Source organism: Oncorhynchus mykiss, chromosome 15 (assembly GCF_057628025.1).
Source record: "Oncorhynchus mykiss isolate SJ-2025 chromosome 15, ASM5762802v1, whole genome shotgun sequence".
NCBI lineage: Eukaryota > Metazoa > Chordata > Actinopteri > Salmoniformes > Salmonidae > Oncorhynchus > Oncorhynchus mykiss.
This window is the reverse complement of record NC_143036.1, coordinates 12,862,501-12,882,500: the sequence shown is the minus strand read 5'-3', so window position 1 is coordinate 12,882,500 and position 20,000 is coordinate 12,862,501. Positions and strand designations below refer to the sequence as shown.

The window sequence follows — 20,000 nt, the reverse complement described above, 5'->3', positions numbered from 1 at the left end:
CATTTTTATATTCAATGACAGCCTAGGAACAGTGGGTTCATAGTTTTGATGTCTTCGCAATTATTCAACGATGTAGAAAATAGTTCAAATTAAGAAAAACCCTTGAATGAGTAGGTGTGTCCAAACTTCGACTGGTACTGTTACATTAACACAGTGTGTAACTTTTTTTCATGATAATCATCCACACATGTAATCAGAGTCATTCCACAGGCCATTCCTCTCCTCCTCTCACAGCCCTCTTTATGAGTGTATTATGTATGCAGATGTTATTCATGGACATTTACATGTGTCCTTACATTACGGGGGCTCGTTAGCTAGAGCACTGAGTGTCCCTTAACGATGCGTGAGTGAACTGACGTGACAGGGAAGGACAACACACACGCTGTCATTACAAGTCATCAGGCTGCGTGCTGACACGTGTCTGACACGTCTTTGTGCACACACACACACACACACACACACACACACACACACACACACACACACACACACACGCACACACACACACCATAGTGCTTATGACTGTCTTGGCACAGTGCCATGGTAACATTCGTTATCCTGGCCTCGTCACCGCTTAACCTAATTTGAATATTTAGTGTGCCTTTCACATGTTAATTGTCTTCATTGTGCCAACACTTGGAGCTTTAATTAACGGCAGGGTCATTTGTTTTGTTGGATTGGGGTGAGAAGGGTGTGTGTGTGTGTGTGTGTGTGTGTGTGTGTGTGAGTGTGTGTGTGTGTGTGTGTGTGTGTGAGCGAGGGACATAGTTTGCGTTATGTCAGGGTTCATATACCATCTCTGTATGTCTGAAAAGGCTTATATTATATCCTAAAGTTATGGAGTGAAAAACCTCAGACTACTTGTCCGGTTCCTTCAGATCTGTTAACACTGATAAAGGTTAGGGGCTCTGGGGTAGGAGCTATGGGTTAGTGGCTTTGGGTTAAGGGCTAGTGACCAAGATAAGGACTAGTGTGTCTTAGCAGTTTCCTAATACTAACTGAACGGTGTTGTGGGAGTCATCGAGTTCCTCCTGTAGGCTTGTCACTTCCTCCTGTAGCCATGTCACTTCCTGCTCGGTGTGAGTGGCTAGGTGTGTGTGGTGGGAGGCAGCCAGGTCCAGGTGCAGAGACAGCAGAGTCCTCCCTAGTGCTTCCTTCGCCTGGCCCCACCTCTCTAGCTCCTCCTCCGGGCATAAAGACTTTGTCCTCATCTGAATATTACTCAACTACTTTTCTCCTTCCCCCCTTCTGACACCTAGGTGGCAACACACATCTCTGCGTGCCTTGCAGATATATCAGCTTGGATGTCAGCCCAGCATCTCAAGCTCAACAAGACGGACCTGCGCTTCCTCCCGGGGAAGGCCTGCCTGCTCCAAGACCTTTGCATCACGGTTGACAACTCCTTAATGTCCCCCTCCCAGAGTGAAAATAACCTTGGTGTAACCCTGGACAACACCCTGTCGTTCGCTGCAAACTTCAAAGCAGTGACTCGCTCCTTCAGGTTCATGCTCTACATCTCTAGAAAAGGAGCAGGTTCTGATCCAGGGACTTGCCATCTCCCGTCTGGACTACTGCAACTTGCTGTTGGCTGGGCTCCCAGCTTGTACTATCAAACCCATCAAGCAACTCATCCAGAATGCTGCAGCCCGCCAAAGATAGGAGTCACAAAAAGCTGAAATATAGATAAAATGAATCACTAACCTTTGATGATCTTCAACGGATGACACTCATAGGACGTCATGTTACACAATACATGTATGGTTTTTTTACAATAATGTGCATATTTATATCCAAAAATCTCAGTTTACATTGGCGCCTTACGTGCAGTAATGTTTTGATTCCAAAACATTCTGTGATTTTGCAGAAATACTCATAATAAACATTGATAAAAGATACAAGTGTTATTCACAGAATTTAAGATAGACTTCTGCTTAATGCAACTGCTGTGTAAGATTTAAAAAAAACTTTACTGAAAAAGCATAATCTGAGAACGGCGCTCAGAACCCATAAACAGGCAGAGGAATATCCACCATTTTGGAATCAACAAAGTTATAAACAACACCAGAAATATTCACTTACCTTTGATAATCTTCATCAGAAGGCACTCCCAGGAATCCTAGTTCGACAATAAACGACTGATTTGTTCCATAAAGTTCCATCATTTATGTCCAAATAGCCAACTGTTGTTAGTATGTTCAGCCCAGTAATCCATCTTCATGAGGCGCAGGCACTTAATCCAGACAAAACTCGAAAAGTTCCGTTACAGTCCTTTAGAAACATGTCAAACAATGTATGGAATCAATCAATGTTTTTAACATAAAACATAAATAATTTTCCAACCGGAGAATTCCTTTGTCTTCAGAAAGGCACTGAAATGAGAGGTAACTCTGTCGGGAGCGCGCGTCATGAGACCAAGGCTCTCTGCCAGACCACTGACTCAAAGTGGTCTCATGAGCCCCTCGTTTATGGCTGTGATCCCCGTACAGGGATCAACATCAGGGGGAATTTCAGAGTGACAACTAAAAATACAACGTCGTAACATTAAACATTATTGAAAATGCAAGTGTCTTACACCCTTCAAAATATTAGGATCTTGGTAATCAAACTACGTTTTCCGATTTAAAATAGCTATTAGAGAACAAATACCATGGTTTTGTTTCAGAAGAGCAATTAACAACAAAAACATCTGAAGTTAAATTATGGCTTACATTCTGATATCTTGCTCTTATTTCTCTTCCTGAGGGTCCCAGTGATCAAATGAAGTGGCGTTTTCTTTGATAAAATCAATTTTTATAAATCGAAACATTTTGTAACCCGTTTGTGCCGTGAATTCCATCTCTATCATTTTTTTACGGAGCATTCAACGTAATTACACAATCGTTTATCTAGTCAGGGTTGTTTTCAGTGCATTCCTCTGGATGTTTGCAACACAGCCAAATGTCATTGTTTTTTTGCGGGGAGTATTGACCGAAGTGAACTGATTTGGAGACAACGAGCAATTACTACCTTGCGCACCAATAATTTTAGCCAAGCTTCAATGATTGACTGTATTTCTGCCCAATGACCACTGATCGTCTTGAAATCTAGCTGGGTAGATAGCCAATGAGCTGTGGTAAACACCAGTATGTAATGGTTTTGGGTTGGACCAGCATTCCTTGTTTGTAAATGCACACGTAACAAATTCCATTCTCGCCTTGACTATCAGAGGAGTTGCTGTGACGCTTGTTACGCGCAGCAGTATTTTGGAAAGTTGAATTTTCAACACGGGTAAGTGCTAATGCCGTTTTATGAAATAAATATATATATATATATTTTGCAATTTGCAATTAAATGTGTGGTTGGTTTGTTTGTGTGTGTGTGTGTGTGTGTGTGTTGGTTTGTGTGTGTATACAGTGCCTTGCGAAAGTATTCGGCCCCCTTGAACTTTGCGACCTTTTGCCACATTTCAGGCTTCAAACATAAAGATATAAAACTGTATTTTTTTGTGAAGAATCAACAACAAGTGGGACACAATCATGAAGTGGAACGACATTTATTGGATATTTCAAACTTTTTTAACAAATCAAAAACTGAAAAATTCGGCGTGCAAAATTATTCAGCCCCTTTACTTTCAGTGCAGCAAACTCTCTCCAGAAGTTCAGTGAGGATCTCTGAATGATCCAATGTTGACCTAAATGACTATGATGATGATAAATCCAATCCACCTGTGTGTAATCAAGTCTCCGTATAAATGTACCTGCACTGAGATAGTCTCAGAGGTCCGTTAAAAGCGCAGAGAGCATCATGAAGAACAAGGAACACACCAGGCAGGTCCGAGATACTGTTGTGAAGAAGTTTAAAGCCGGATTTGGATACAAAAAGATTTCCCAAGCTTTAAACATCCCAAGGAGCACTGTGCAAGCGATAATATTGAAATGGAAGGAGTATCAGACCACTGCAAATCTACCAAGACCTGGCCGTCCCTCTAAACTTTCAGCTCATACAAGGAGAAGACTGATCAGAGATGCAGCCAAGAGGCCCATGATCACTCTGGATGAACTGCAGAGATCTACAGCTGAGGTGGGAGACTCTGTCCATAGGACAACGATCAGTCGTATATTGCACAAATCTGGCCTTTATGGAAGAGTGGCAAGAAGAAAGCCATTTCTTAAAGATATCCATAAAAAGTGTTGTTTAAAGTTTGCCACAAGCCACCTGGGAGACACACCAAACATGTGGAAGAAGGTGCTCTGGTCAGATGAAACCAAAATTGAACTTTTTGGCAACAATGCAAAATGTTATGTTTGGCGTAAAAGCAACACCCTGAACACACCATCCCCACTGTCAAACATGGTGGTGGCAGCATCATGGTTTGGGCCTGCTTTTCTTCAGCAGGGACAGGGAAGATGGTTAAAATTGATGGGAAGATGGATGGAGCCAAATACAGGACCATTCTGGAAGAAAACCTGATGGAGTCTGCAAAAGACCTGAGACTGGGACGGAGATTTTTCTTCCAACAAGACAATGATCCAAAACATAAAGCAAAATCTACAATGGAATGGTTAAAAAAAAACATATCCAGGTGTTAGAATGGCCAAGGCAAAGTCCAGACCTGAATCCAATCGAGAATCTGTGGAAAGAACTGAAAACTGCTGTTCACAAATGCTCTCCATCCAACCTCACTGAGCTCGAGCTGTTTTGCCAGGATGAATGGGAAAACATTTCAGTCTCTCGATGTGCAAAACTGATAGAGACATACCCCAAGCGACTTACAGCTGTAATCGCAGCAAAAGGTGGCGCTACAAAGTATTAACTTAAAGGGGCTGAATAATTTTGCACGCCCAATTTTTCAGTTTTTGATTTGTTAAACAAGTTTGAAATATCCAATAAATGTCGTTCCACTTCATGATTGTGTCCCACTTGTTGTTGATTCTTCACAAAAAAATACAGTTTTATATCTTTACGTTTGAAGCCTGAAATGTGGCAAAAGGTCGCAAAGTTCAAGGGGGCCGAATACTTTCGCAAGGCACTGTATATGTATGTGTGTATATATATATATATTCCATGTCAGATATATATATTTTCCATTTTTTTATTCAAATGGAATGGAGTAGAACAGCAAAAACACACATGGCCACTGCGCCTGCTACTCCTCTCCATTTCCATATGAAATAGCCATTGAGTGCTGTTCAGGGGAGGGCAGGCCCACAACAATGGCCGGAGTTGAATAGAACAGCACTTCACCTTAGTGACTGTTCCCTCTGCTCTATACAATCAATACATATCTGTTTATTTTATGTGATGATAAAAGGCTCATACAATACAAATATTTTGTAAACGTTTTCTTTCACAGTGATAGCGACTCTGACTGGGAGTCCTCGGTGCCAAGCTGCCCGCTCTACCTCTGCCCCCTCTACTCCTGCCTCCAGTGGTGTTCATATGCCACAGTTCATTACTGCAGGCATGACTGTGCCTCAGGGCCAAAAGGGTACAGCATGGAGGCGTCGTTGTGTTCTGTGTCATATGACCTGCACCACTTGTTCAGTTTGCCTCTGCTTTACATCAGAAAGAGACTGATATGGGACATGGCACAGGCACCAAAGGGTGTACTGTTTTTTTAATATTTATTTTCTAAAAAAAAATGTAACATTTTGTTTTGTTTTTTGTGTGTTAGAATTGCTTTTTGATATGTTGTATATAGTTATTTGCACTGTTGTGTATAGTTATAGGTCATTTCACCAATTCGGCCACTTGCGTACATTTGGGCAACTTGTTATCAGTCTGAAACTTTGCACACCTACAGTTGCCCTCTGTTATCCATCAAAATTATCTCCAGCATCCTATCGGACTGTGTGGCTATTCTAGTACATGTGAAAGATGATGCTACAACAATAAAAAACAGAAAATGTATACTCTTTCTTTCTCTTTTCTTCCACCAGATCTACTGTGTTATATTCTACTGTGTTACAATCTTCAGAATGTTTCCATTCAAATGATACCAAGAATATGCATATCCTTGCCACTGTGGCTGAGCTACAGGCAGTTAGGTTAGGGTATGTCTTCAGGCGGAAATTGAGAACAAGGGATGCAGCCATAATAAGATGTTAAAGTAGAATCCTCAAACCAGTTTCTAAAGACTGGTGACATCTAGTGGAAGCCCTAGGAAGAGCAACCTCATCCATATCTCAATGTGTATTCGGTAGGCCAAGCTTTGAAAAACTACAAACCTCAGATGTCCCACTTCTTGGTTGGATTTTCTCAGGTTTTCGCCTGCCGTATGAGTTCTGTTATACTCACAGACATAATTCAAACAGTTTTAGAAACTTCAGAGTATTTCCCATCCAATACTAATACATATATTAGCATCTGGGAGAGAGTAGGAGGCAGTTCACTCTGGGCAAGTTATTCATCCAAAAGTGAAAATGCTGCCCCCTATCCCAAAAAGGTTAATTAGGTAGCTAATGCAGCTCACTAGATTAGCGTACTGAAATACCCGGCTCAAACAGATAGGAGTTGTATTCATGTTCACTGGCTAAGGCTTTTCAACACTCTTCCAAGTCAAGGTAAGCTTTTGGTTTTACAAATGTATTGCCACAAGGCCAGCTATTGTAACTGCTAAACTGCTTGCTGTACCCACTCCAATTTGCTTACCGCCCCAATAGGACCACAGATGACGCAATCGCAACCACACTGCCCTAACCCATCTGGACAAGAGGAATACCTATGTGAGAATGCTGTTCATCGACTACAGCTCAGCATTTAACACCATAGTACCCTCCAAACTCGTCATCAAGCTCGAGACCCTGGGTCTCGACCCCGCCCTGTGCAACTGGGTACTGGACTTCATGACGGACCGCCCCAAGGTGGTGAGGGTAGGTAACAACATCTCCACCCCACTGATCCTCAACACTGGGGCCCCACATGGGTGCGTTCTGAGCCCTATCCTGTACTCCCTGTTCACCCATGACTGCATGGCCATGCACGCCTCCAACTCAATCATCATGTTTGCGGACGACACTACAGTGGTAGGCTTGATTACCAACAACGACGAGATGGCCTACAGGGAGGAGGTGAGGAACCTCGGAGTGTGGTGTCAGGAAAATAACCTCACACTCAACGTCAACAAAACAAAGGAGATGATTGTGGACTTCAGGAAACAGCAGAGGGAGCACCCCCCTATCCACATCGACAGGACAGTAGTGGAGAGGGTAGTAAGTTTTAAGTTCCTCGGCGTACACATCACAGACAAACTGAATTGGTCCACCCACACAATCAGCGTTGTGAAGAAGGCACAGGAGCGCCTCTTCAACCTCAGGAGGCTGAAGAAATTCGGCGTGTAACCAAAAGCACTCACAATCGAGAGCATCCTGTTGGGCTGTATCACCGCCTGGTACGGCAACTGCTCCGCCCACAACCGTAAGGCTCTCCAGAGGGTAGTGAGGTCTGCACAACGCATCACCGGGGCAAACTACCTGCCCTCCAGGACACCTACACCACCCGATGTCACAGGAAGGACATAAAGATCATCAAGGACAACAACCACCCGAGCCATTGCCTGTTCACCAGAAGGCGAGGTCATTACAGGTGCATCAAAGCAGGGACCGAGAGACTGAAAAACAGCTTCTATCTCAAGGCCATCAGACTGTAAACTTCTTGACGCTACCCATCCTGTTAGCAGGATAATTGTCATCAACAACTGCTGAATTGCAGAGCGCCACATTCAAATAATATTACTAAAAATATTTATATTCATGAAATCACAAGTGCAACATAGCAAAACACAGCTTAGTTCTTTGTTAATCCACCTGTCGTGTCAGATTTTGAAAATATGCTTTACAGCGAAAGCAATCCAAGCGTTTGTGTAAGGTTATCGATCACTAGACAATACATTATGAACACCTAGCATCACAGTAGCTTGGTCACGAAAATCAGAAAAGCAATAAAATTAATCGCTTGCCTTTCATGATCTTCAGATGTTTTCACTCACGAGACTCCCAGTTACACAGGAAATCTTCCTTTTGTTCCATAAAGATTATTTTTATATCCAAAATACCTCCGTTTGTTTGGCGCGTAATGTTTAAAAATCCACAGGCTCGAGAGGTCACGACAACTCAGATGAAAATTCCAAATAGTATCCGTAATGTCAACAGAAACATGTCCAAGTTTTTTTATAATCAATCCTCAGGTTATTTTTTAAAATATATTATCGATAATATATCAACCGGCACTGTCTTTTTAGTAGGAGAGGGAGAGTCAATGGCTGCCCCACTCTGTTGCGCAAGCAAAACTCATGCGAACACCTGAAGTGATGTTATCTTTCTCGCTCATTTTTCAAAATAAAAGCCTGAAACTATGTCTAAAGACTGTTGACACCTTGAGGAAGCGATAGGAAAATTAATCTGGTTGATATCCCTTTAAATGGAGCGACAGCAGGCTATGGAACATGGAGCTTTCAAAACAAAAGCCATTCCATGTTTTGATTTTCCCCAGGTTTCGCCTGCATTATTAGTTCTGTTATACTCACAGACAATATTTGGACAGTTTTGAAAACTTTAGAGTGTTTTCTATCATAATCTGTCAATTATATGCATATTCTAGAATATGGGCCTGAGTAACCGTTCCCCCAGCTCAATGGGGGAATGGAATATGAATGACGACAGTCTTCCAATATGCTGTTATAGAAATAAGGCCATGTTCATAAAGAAAATGTAATAAACGTCCTCTCTAATCTTAAACTGCACCGACCGCCACTGCTCCCCTGGCTTCCAGTTTATGTTCACATCCACTACAAGACCATTGTACTTGACTACAGAATAGCAGGTGGAAATGCCCCTCCTTACCTTCAGGCTCAAACCCTACAACTCAATCCGAGTACTCCTTTCTCCAACCTCTGGGTTCTTGGCCTTCCCAACCCTACGGGAGGGTAGCTCCCGCTCAGCCCAGTCCAAACTCTTCTCTGTTCTTTCACCTCAATGGTGGAACCACCTTCCCCTGAAGCAGAGTCCCTGCCCATCTAACGGTCCATCTCTAAATATAGGTCACATTAATGCTATCAACAGTGGAGAGTAGATATTGAATGACAGGGAGAGGAACAAAAGCATCACTCCACAACAATGAAAGTACACTGAAGTGAGTTACCTCAGACAGAATTTGAGTGAAGCGCTGTCCAATCCATGGTGGAACCACCTTCCCCTGAAGCAGAGTCCCTGCCCATCTTCTGAAACCCTACCTCTTCAAAGAGTATTTTAAATAATCCCACAACACAACCCCAATGTGTTACCGATGACCTGTAGCTACACCTCAACTTACCTTTTTCAAATGCTGTAAATGCTGTAAATCTAGACAGACAGACAGACAGACAAACAGACAGACAGACAAACAGACAGCGACTCAGACAGAGAGACAGACAGACAGACAGACAGACAGACAGACAGACAGACAGACAGACAGAGACAGAGACAGACAGACAGACAGACAGACAGCGACTCAGACAGAGGGACAGACATGGTATCATGGCGCAAGAGAAGACAGATGACGTTGTTCGTGCACCTAACCGAATAGTTTTTTTTGTTATTTTTTGTGCATTATTTGTAACTTATTTTTTCAATTATTCTGTACATAATGTTGCTGCTACCGTCTCTTACGACCGAAAATAACTTCCGGACATCAGGAGAGCGATTATTCACCACAAACTGGAAGAAGCTTTATTTCTTCTTCAACGAGTCCAACGAGCCCAACGTGAAGGACATACTGCTTTACAGGGAACAGTCCCAAATCCCCATCATTGCGTGAAGAGAAGATGGAGAAAAAGAGGACAGAGGTTGGGAATTCGTAGGCAATCAAATAAAACTCGACTGCCTTACTTTTTACTAGCATGTAATCATTGTTAAATGAAATTGACGACCTACGAGAAAGATAAAACTACCAATAAGACATCAACAACTGTAATATGTGACGCTTCACGGAGTCATGACTGAATGGCGACATTATCAACATACAGCTGGCTGGTTACACGCTGTATTGGCAGGATAGAACAGCGGCATCTGATAAGACAAGGGGGGAAGACTATGCATATCTGTAAATAACAGCTGGTGCACAATATCTAAGGAAGTCTCAAGGTTTTGATTGCCTGAGGCAGAGTATCTCATGATAAGCTATAGACTACACTATCTACCGAGAGAGTTTTCATCTACATTTTTCATAGCTGTCTACAAACCACCACAGATTGATGCTGGCACTGAGACCGCACTCCTAGTTGTCTGGGACTTTAATGCAGGGAAACTTAAATCCTTTTGCCAAATTTCTATAGGCATGTTAAATGTGCAACCAGAAGGGAAAAAAACTCTAGACCACCTGTACTCCAAACACAGAGACGCGTACAAAGCTCTCCATTGCCCTCCATTTGGTAAATCTGACAATAATTTTATCCTTCTGATTCCTGCTTACAAGCAAAAGTTAAAGCAGGAAGCACAGGTGACTCGGTCAATAAAAAAGTGGTCAGATGACTGTTTTGCGAGCACAGACTGGAATATGTTCTGGGATTCTTCCGATGGCATTGAGGAGTACACCGCATCAGTCATTGGCTTCATCAATAGGTGCATTGATGACGTCATACCCACAGTGACCGAACGTACATACCCCAACCAGAAGCCATGGATTACAGGCAACATCCGCACTGAGCTAAAGGCCAGAGCTGCCGCTTTCAAGGAGCTGGCCTCTAAGCTTATAAGAAATCCCGCTATGCGCTCTGACGAACCATCAAACAGGCAAAGCGTCAATACAGGACTAAGATCGAATCGTACAACACCGGCTCTGACATGCAGCAGCGCCTCTTCAACCTCAGGAGGCTGAAGAAATTCGGCTTGTCACCAAAAGCACTCACAAACTTCTACAGATGCACAATCGAGAGCATCCTGGCGGGCTGTATCACCGCCTGGTAAGGCAACTGCTACGCCCTCAACCGTAAGGCTCTCCAGAGGGTAGTGAGGTCTGCACAACGCATCACCGGGGGCAAACTACCTGCCCTCCAGGACACCTACACCACCCGATGTCACAGGAAGGCCATAAAGATCATCAAGGACATCAACCACCCGAGCCACTGCCTGTTCACCCCGCTATCATCCAGAAGGCGAGGTCAGTACAGGTGCATCAAAGCTGGGACCGAGAGACTGAAAAACAGCTTCTATCTCAAGGCCATCAGACTGTTAAACAGCCACCACTAACATTGAGTGGCTGCTGCCAACACACTGACACTGACTCAACTCCAGCCACTTTAATAATGGGAATTGATGGGAAATGATGTAAATATATCACTAGCCACTTTAAACAATGCTACCTTATATAATGTTACTTACCCTACATTATTCATCTCATATGCATACGTATATACTGTACTCTATATCATCGACTGTATCCTTATGTAATACATGTATCACTAGCCACTTTAACTATGCCACTTTGTTTACATACTCATCTCATATGTATATACTGTACTCGATACCATCTACTGTATCTTGCCTATGCTGCTCTGTACCATCACTCATTCATATATCCTTATGTACATATTCTTTATCCCCTCACGCTGTGTACAAGACTGTAGTTTTGGAATTGTTAGTTAGATTACTTGTTGGTTATTACTGCATTGTCGGAACTAGAAGCACAAGCATTTCGCTACACTCGCATTAACATCTGCTAACCATGTGTATGTGACAAATAAAATTTGATTTGACTTGATGTGGCAGGGCTTGCAAACCATTACAGACTACACAGGGATGAACAGCCGAGAGCTGCCCAGTGACACGAGCCTATCAGATGAGCTAAACTACTTCTATGCTCCCATCGAGGCAAATAACAATGAAACATGTATCAGAGCACCAGCTATTCCAGACCACTGTGTGATCATCCTCTCCGCAGTCGATGTGAGTAAGACCTTTAAACATTCACAAGGCCACAGGGCCAGAAGGATTACCAGGGCGTGAACTGCAAGCATGCATTGACCAACTGGCAAGTGTCTTCACTAGCATTTTCAACCTCCCCGTCTGAGTCTGTAATGGTATATTGCGGAGAGACATGCGTAGACTATAGCCTGTTGTGTATTGGAACAAGTGGAAGAGCAGGTGGAAGAGAGAGGCTAAATGTTATCTTGTTGTGTTTGGGAACAGGTGGAAGAGAGAGGCTAAATGTTATCCTGTTGTGTTTGGGAACAGGTGGAAGAGAGAGGCTAAATGTTATCCTGTTGTGTTTGGGAACAGGTGGAAGAGAGAGGCTAAATGTTATCTTGTTGTGTTTGGGAACAGGTGGAAGAGAGAGGCTAAATGTTATCTTGTTGTGTATGGGAACAGATGGAAGAGAGAGGCTAAATGTTATCTTGTTGTGTTTGGGAACAGCTGGAAGAGAGAGGCTAAATGTTATCTTGTTGTGTTTGGGAACAGGTGGAAGAGAGAGGCTAAATGTTATCTTGTTGTATATGGGAACAGCTGGAAGAGAGAGGCTAAATGTTATCTTGTTGTGTTTGGGAACAGGTGGAAGAGAGAGGCTAAATGTTATCCTGTTGTGTTTAGCTGGCTATTGATAATATGTACTTATGGAATTTGATCATGTAAATCCACAGTTTCAAAACAATTGATCCAAACTTTGCAGTTTTGTTTTCTTCATTTGAATTAGAGGGAAGGTGTTGTACTTCTCTGAATAAGCTTTGTGCAAAACAGGACATTTATCTCTCTCTCTATCTCTCTCTTCCCTCTCTCTCTCTCCTTATTTCTCTTTCCTCTGTCTCTCTCTCTCTCTCTCTCTCTCTGGTATTAGCCTGTCATGTGTTGATCTCTAGTTAAGCCAACTGACAGGACTATAACTGGTCTGCCTTATGTCAGTACTGAAGGAGTTAACCTACAGGCTGATCTGTGTTAGGACATGATTAACTCAATCTGTCTACTTTTAACTCAAAAATGTAACGGTTAGTTGGATTAATGAAGTTAGTCTAGTTTAACACTGATCTCTAAAAGGTGAGCTGGCTCTGAGTTTAACACAAGGATTAGTCAGATTTCACTTCCTGAATCCATCTGAGTATTAGAATAAGTAGGATCGGACAATTTCACCAGACTAAGAACGGTAGGACAATGATTCTCTAGGAGCTGCATCGACCAGCAATTCCACTCTTCACTAATATACCACACGTTGTCTCTTTAGTGATCAACACCAAACAGGAACATAATTACACTCAACAACAAACAATGAGAACGGTCTCAATTATATTCAATGAGATATGTGTGAAGACATTGTTTCCAGAAAGGCGAGTTTCGTTCCTGTGTGTTCTTCAGTGACTGATGGATTGCATACCTCTGTCTAGTAGACCAGCTGTGTTTCCATTCCTTAGAAGGAGTCTTCAACTCCCACATGTGAGATAACATCGATGGCCCTCATGTAAACTAGGGAGTGTACAGTATTACTGGGTCTGTCTGATGGAGATGAAAAGAGTGCGTGTACACGTGTATGGCCCGTGGAAATAGTTAGACTGAGAAGGCATCCTTCGGTAATAAACATTTGTTTAATTACATTTTCCCATCTCTATCATTGTGTTATGTTGGTACGTTGCGTTTCACTCTAACCACATCAAAGACAGGGTTATTCAAAGGATAGATTTGTACAGTTCAACTTATATATGGTCAACTCTGACAACCAATGAATCAGTGGCGGCTGCTGATTGGCTGAATACACGGGGTGCCAGGTGGCTGGAATTGTCAACAAAGCAGCATGACAGAAATATGATGCCAATTTTTTAACAACTGGTAGTTTCTTTGAGAAGATACAGTGACTTGCAAAGTATTCATCCCCCTTGGCAACAAATAGACCAAAGATAACCCTGAAGGAGTTGCAAAGCTCCACAGCGGAGAATCGAGTATCTGTCCATAGGAACACTTTAAGCCATACACTCCACAGAGCTGTGCTCAAAAAGCCATTCCTTAAAGAAAAATATAAGCAAACACATTTGGTGTTCGCCAAAAGGCATGTGGGAGACTCCCCAAACATATGGAAGAAGGACATCGTGTCAGATGAGACTAAAATGTAGCTTTTTGGAAAATGCTGTGTCTGGCGCAAACCCAGCACCTCTCATCACCCTGAGACCACCATCCCCACAGTGAAGGGGTGGGGATGTTTTTCATCGGCAGGGACTGAGAAACTGGCCAGATATGAAGGAATGATGGATGACGCTAAATACAGGGAAATTCTTGAGTGAAACCTGTTTCAGACTGCCAGAGATTTGAGACTGGGACGGAGGTTCACCTTCCAGCAGGACAATGACCCTAATCATACTGCTAAAGCAACACTCAAGTGGTTTAAGAGGAAGCATTTAAATGTATTGGAATGGCTTAGTCAAAGCCCAGATCTCATTCCAATTGAGAATGCTTTCTCAAGCCACTGTATATAAAACGGTCTGTGCATTTTATCAACAGCATGAATACACAAATTTCACTTTTGCATGTCAAAAACCAAATGACCACTGCTGCACATGCTGGAACTGTTATGAACTGATATGAACAGATTAGATTAAACTATTTAGAATGAGAAGCCAGCTCACGAACTAAGTGCACCAGGGAGAATGCAACATTAAAATGGAAATTCAACAAGTGAAGACACATTATCTAACTGGGGATAGCTAGTTTTAACATTTATGTCAAACAGCATGATGAGCTAGCCCAGGGGTGTCAAACTCATTCCAAGGAGGGCCAAGTGTCTGTATGTTTTTCCTTTTTCCTTTCAATTAAGCCCTAGACAAACAGGTGTGGGGAGTTACTAATTAGTGGCCTTAATTCATCAATCAAGTACAAGGGAGCAGTGAAATCCTGCAGCAACTTGGTCCTCCATGGAATGAGTTTGACACCTGTGCGCTAGCCAATTAACTTTCTTTCTCAAATAACTTTATATTTCCGAGTTATTCAGATATTATTTTAGAAAGACTTGAAATTGACATGTGAGATATCTATCTAGCTAGCTGCTTATCAAAGGTACATAACTGGTAAATTTGACCCCAAAAATTGTATCTCAAAAATACTATAGCTGGCTAATTCATTTCATTATCACATTTCAAATCAAGTGTGTTCTCACCGACGTTTCCCGTTGGGGGACTGCATATTAAATGCTCCCGAGTGGCGCAGTGGTCTAAGGCACTGCATCTCAGTGATAGAGACGTCAGTGCAGACCCTGGTTCAAATCCAGGCTGTTTCATAACCTGCTTTCATTGTTAGTCCCATAAGGCGACGCCGAAGTGACCCAGCGTCGTTTGGGTTTGGCCCCGGGTAGTCCGTCATTGTAAAGAATAGTTTCTTCTTAACTGACTTGCCTAGTTAAATAAAGGTTAAATCAATAAACAGGTTAGTTCACACACATATCACCCTGTCGCCTACAGTAGAACCTGATGAACAACATGGGGGGAAACAATTGGTCATGTTTTTTTGTCCAACCAGATCTGAGATTAGAACGTTCTATCTGGTTCTATCCCTCTGTCCTTCCACTCTTGTTGGATGTAGATGTCCAGTTTATCAGGTCCCAGGCTCCTATGACTGTTAGGATTATTTTAACATTTTGCTTTAGCGCCACCTGTACCTGATAGAGCAGATCTAGTCAGGTTCCGGAAGTTTGCCGTCTGGCGCTGAGAGACTCATTGGGAGGAGACCTTAACAGACCCAGAAGTTCTGACCGAACGGACGCACATTTGAACGCCCCCCAGGACAGTCAATTTACTTTGTGCTCTTATAATTTATGCTATGAAATCCTGTGATTTCATTGGGGCAGTTCCCCCTCATAGCAAAAAGATGAAAAAAGCAATCCAAGCACCGTTCGCATGGCCAATGTGCTAACGGAGGCGGAGCTTCCTGGCAGTCACTGAGGGAAGTAGTAAGTAACTGAACAGCTTATTTGGAACAATTTACACATTTACCACACTTTTATGAGCATTTAAACCACAATCCATGAATTATTTAATATATAAATAATCTAAAATTATTATTATTTTTGACCAATCACAAGTGGGCTGCAGCCTCTAACATCCTTATGGGTGAGTCGCTGTTGCAATGATTATAAAGTGCAGTGCATGTCTCTTGCTCAGCGTGTGCCACGGCAGGCTATTGAGTTCTTTGAGCTTGTGTCAGAATAAGGTCAACTGTAATAGCTATTAGATACAATTCCCATTGTGTTTCTCATTGTGAGACTCATGATATTGTTTCCATCTTTGTCTCTTTCAGTCTATCATATCCAATGTGATGTTTTTTGTAGTGCTGTGGGTGTAGATTGAAGACTGAGTAAAGACTGAGATAACAAATGAAGAATCTCCAGGAGGACCTGAGTGAAATCACACCCATGACTCAGGCCAGGAGGAAGAAGGCGTCCATCTTTAAACAGAACTACTGCGTTGCCATGGAGAAGGTCCATCGGCTCCAGGGACACGAAGAGAGTGTGGTGGAGGAGCTGAGATACACACAACAACAGGTTACACATCTCAGCCTGAAACATGATAAATGCTAGCTACAATAATATACCTAGTTTCATATTTGTTTTAATTTGTGAGTCTCTCTAATTGTCTGTGCAGTATGCCAAGTTTCATCAAGGTAATATGAGTGATCTTTTTCGTAATATTTATAACGATCATTCTGTTGATGAATTATGGGTGCAAGTTCAGTGAAATTATATTATATTGATCCAGAGACAGAAAAGACAGTGGAGTAAGTGTGTGTGTGTTTGTGTGTGTGTGTTTGTGTGTGTGTGTGTGTGTGTGTGTGTGTGTGTGTGTGTGTGTGTGTGTGTCACTTTAGCTTTGCCTCTGTTTGAGGATATTTACTGAGTCTGTCTACAAATGAATCATCTTTATTACGGGGAAATGTAATTTGGTTCCAAGGTCAACCGGGCGGAATGTCATTGTAATCAAATAAAATGTAATTTGTGCATTATAAAAGAGTTAGCAATTTGAAGAATGACTGTTATATACTTTATTACATTGCGTGATCAGTTAGATGTGAGTGGGTTCTTTTGAAGCGGGGATCTTTTGATGTTTGATCTTTCAGTAATTCTCTACCTCGGTCTGTCTGTCTGTCTGTCTGTCTGTCTGTCTGTCTGTCTGGCTGTCTGTCTGTCTGTCTGTCTGTCTGACTGTCTGTCTGTCTGTCTGGCTGTCTGTGTGTCTGTCTGTCTGTCTGTCTGTCTGTCTGTCTGTCTGTCTGTCTGTCTGGCTGTCTGTCTGGCTGTGTGTCTGTGTGTCTGTCTGTCTGTCTGTCTGTCTCTCTGTCTCTCTGTCTGTCTGTCTGTCTGTCTGTCTGTCTGTCTGTCTGTCTGTCTGTCTGTCTGTCTGTCTGTCTGTCTGTCTGTCTGTCTGTCTGTCTGTCTGTCTGGCTGTCTGTGTGTCTGTCTGTCTGTCTGTCTGTCTGTCTGTCTGTCTGGCTGTGTGTCTGTGTGTCTGTCTGTCTGTCTGTCTGTCTCTCTGTCTCTCTGTCTGTCTGTCTGTCTGTCTGTCTGTCTGTCTGTCTCTCTGTCTGTCTCTCTGTCTCTCTGTCTCTCTGTCTCTTTGTCTGTCTGTCTGTCTGTCTGTCTGTCTGTCTGTCTGTCTGTCTGTCTGTCTCTCTGTCTGCATGTCAAATCAAATCAAATTGTAATAGTCACATGCGCTGAATACAACAGTGAATACCTACAGTGAATGCTAACTTACAACAGTGAATACCTACAGTGAATGCTAACTTACAACAGTGAATACCTACAGTGAATGCTAACTTACAACAGTGAATACCTACAGTGAATGCTAACTTACAACAGTGAATACCTACAGTGAATGCTAACTTACAACAGTGAATACCTACAGTGAATGCTAACTTACAAGCCCCTAACCAACAATGCAGTTTAAAAAACATGAATAAGAAATAAAAGGAACAAGTAGTTAAAGAGCAGCAGTAAAATAACAACAAGATTATATACAGGGGTGACTGGTACAGAGTCAATGTGCGGGGGCACCAATTAGTTGAGGTAATTGAAGTAATGTAGGTAGAGTTATTAAAGTGACTATACATAGATAATAACAGAGAGTTAACCAGCGGCATGCTGGGGGGGCAGGGCAATGCAAATAGTCTGGGTAGCCATTTGATTAGATGTTCAGTAGTCTTGTGGCTTGGGGGTAGAAGCTGATTAAAAGCCTTATGGACCTAGACTTGGTGCACTGCTACTGCTTGCAGTACGGTAGCAGAGAGTACAGTCTATGACTAGGGTGGCAGTAGTCTTTGACAATTTTTAGGACCTCCCTCTGACACCGCCTGGTATCACTGCCTGATATAGAGGTCCTGGATGGAAGAAACTTGGCCCCAGTGATGTACTGGGCCGTACACACTACCCTGTGTAGTGCCTTGCGGTCGGAGGCCGAGCAGTTACCATACCAGGCAGTGATGCTACCAGTTAGGGTGCACTCGATGGTGCAGCTGTAAAACCTTATGAGGATCTGAGGACCCATACCAAATATTTTTAGTGTCCTGAGGAGGAATAGGTTTTGTCGTGTCCTCTTCACGACTGTCATGTTGTGCTTGGACCCTGTTGGTTTGTTGGTGATGTGGACACCAAGGAACTTGAAGCTCTCAGCCTTTCTTCTCTACAGCCCCGTCGATGAGAATGGGGGTGTGCTTGGTCCTCCTTTTCCTGTTCCACAATCATCTCCTTTGTATTGATCACGTTGAGGGAGAGGTTGTTGTCCTGGCACCACATGGCCAGGTCTCTGACCTCCTACCTACAGGCTGTCTCATCGTTGTCGGTGATCAGGCCTACCCTTACCACCTGGGGGGGCCGTCAGGAAGTCCAGGATCCAGAGTTACAGAGGGAGGTGTTTTAGTTCCAGTGTCCTTAGCTTAATGATGAGCTTTGTGGGCACTATGGTGTTGAACGCTGAGCTGTAGTCAATGAACAGCATTCTCACGTAGGTGTTCCTCTTGTCCAGGTGTGAATGGGCAGTGTGGAGTGCAATAGAGATTGCATCATCTGTGGATCTGTTAGGGCAGAATGCAAATTGTGGTGGCTCTAGGGTTTCTGGGATAATATTGTTGATGTGAGCCATGTGACCAGCCTTTCAAAGCACTTCATGGCTACAGACTTGAGTGCTACGGGGTCTGTAGTCATTTAGGCAGGTTACCTTAGTGTTCTTTGGCACAGGGAACATGGTGGTCTGCTTGAAACATGGTATTACAGACTCAGGTAGGGACAGGTTGAACATTTCAGTGAAGATACTTGCCTGTTGGTCAGCTCATGCTCGGAGTACACGTCCTGGTAATCCGTCTGGCCCTGCGGCCTTGTGAATTTTGACATGTTTTAAGGTTTCACTCACATCGGCTGCGGAGAGCGTGATCACACAGTCGTCCGTAACAGCTGATGCTCTCATGCATGTTTCAGTGTTACTTGCCTCGAAACGAGCATAGAAGTAGTTTAGCTCATCTGGTAGGCTGGTGTCACTGGGCAGCTACCGGCTGTGCTTCCCTTTGTAGTCTGTAATAGTTTGCAAGACCTGCCACATCCAACGAGCGCCGGAGCCGGTGTAGTATGATTCAATCTTAGTCCTGTATTGATGCTTTGCCCTGTTTGATGGTTCGTCGGAGGGCATAGCGGGATTTCTTATAAGCTTACGGGTTAGAGTCCTGCTCCTTGTAAGCGGCAGCTCTACCCTTTACCTCAGTGCGGATGTTGCCTGTAACCAATGGTTTTTGGTTGGGGTATGTACGTATAGTCACTCTGGGTACAATGGCATCGATGCACTTATTTATGAAGCCAATGACTGATGTGGTGTACTCCTCAATGCAATCGGAAGAATCCCGGAACATATTCCGTCTGTGCTCGCAAAACATCTGATTCATCTGACCACTTTTTTTGACCGAGTCCCTGGTGCTTCCTGCTTTCATTTTTTGCTTTAATTTAAGCGCAGCAACGCGCACAAGACAGTAGGCTACGCGCGAATGCTCGTTCCATAATGCAAATAGCAGAAAACATCAGTGTCAAAAGCTAGATGGAAA

At 43.1% G+C, this 20,000-nt stretch overlaps 1 long non-coding RNA gene across 1 annotated transcript in view; it reads right to left on the bottom strand.

Annotated features, from left to right (window-relative positions):
* The window catches only part of LOC149977385 (uncharacterized), an 80,923-nt gene that overhangs the window by 17,500 nt on the left and 43,423 nt on the right, over positions 1 to 20,000 (bottom strand). The window lies entirely within an intron of this gene.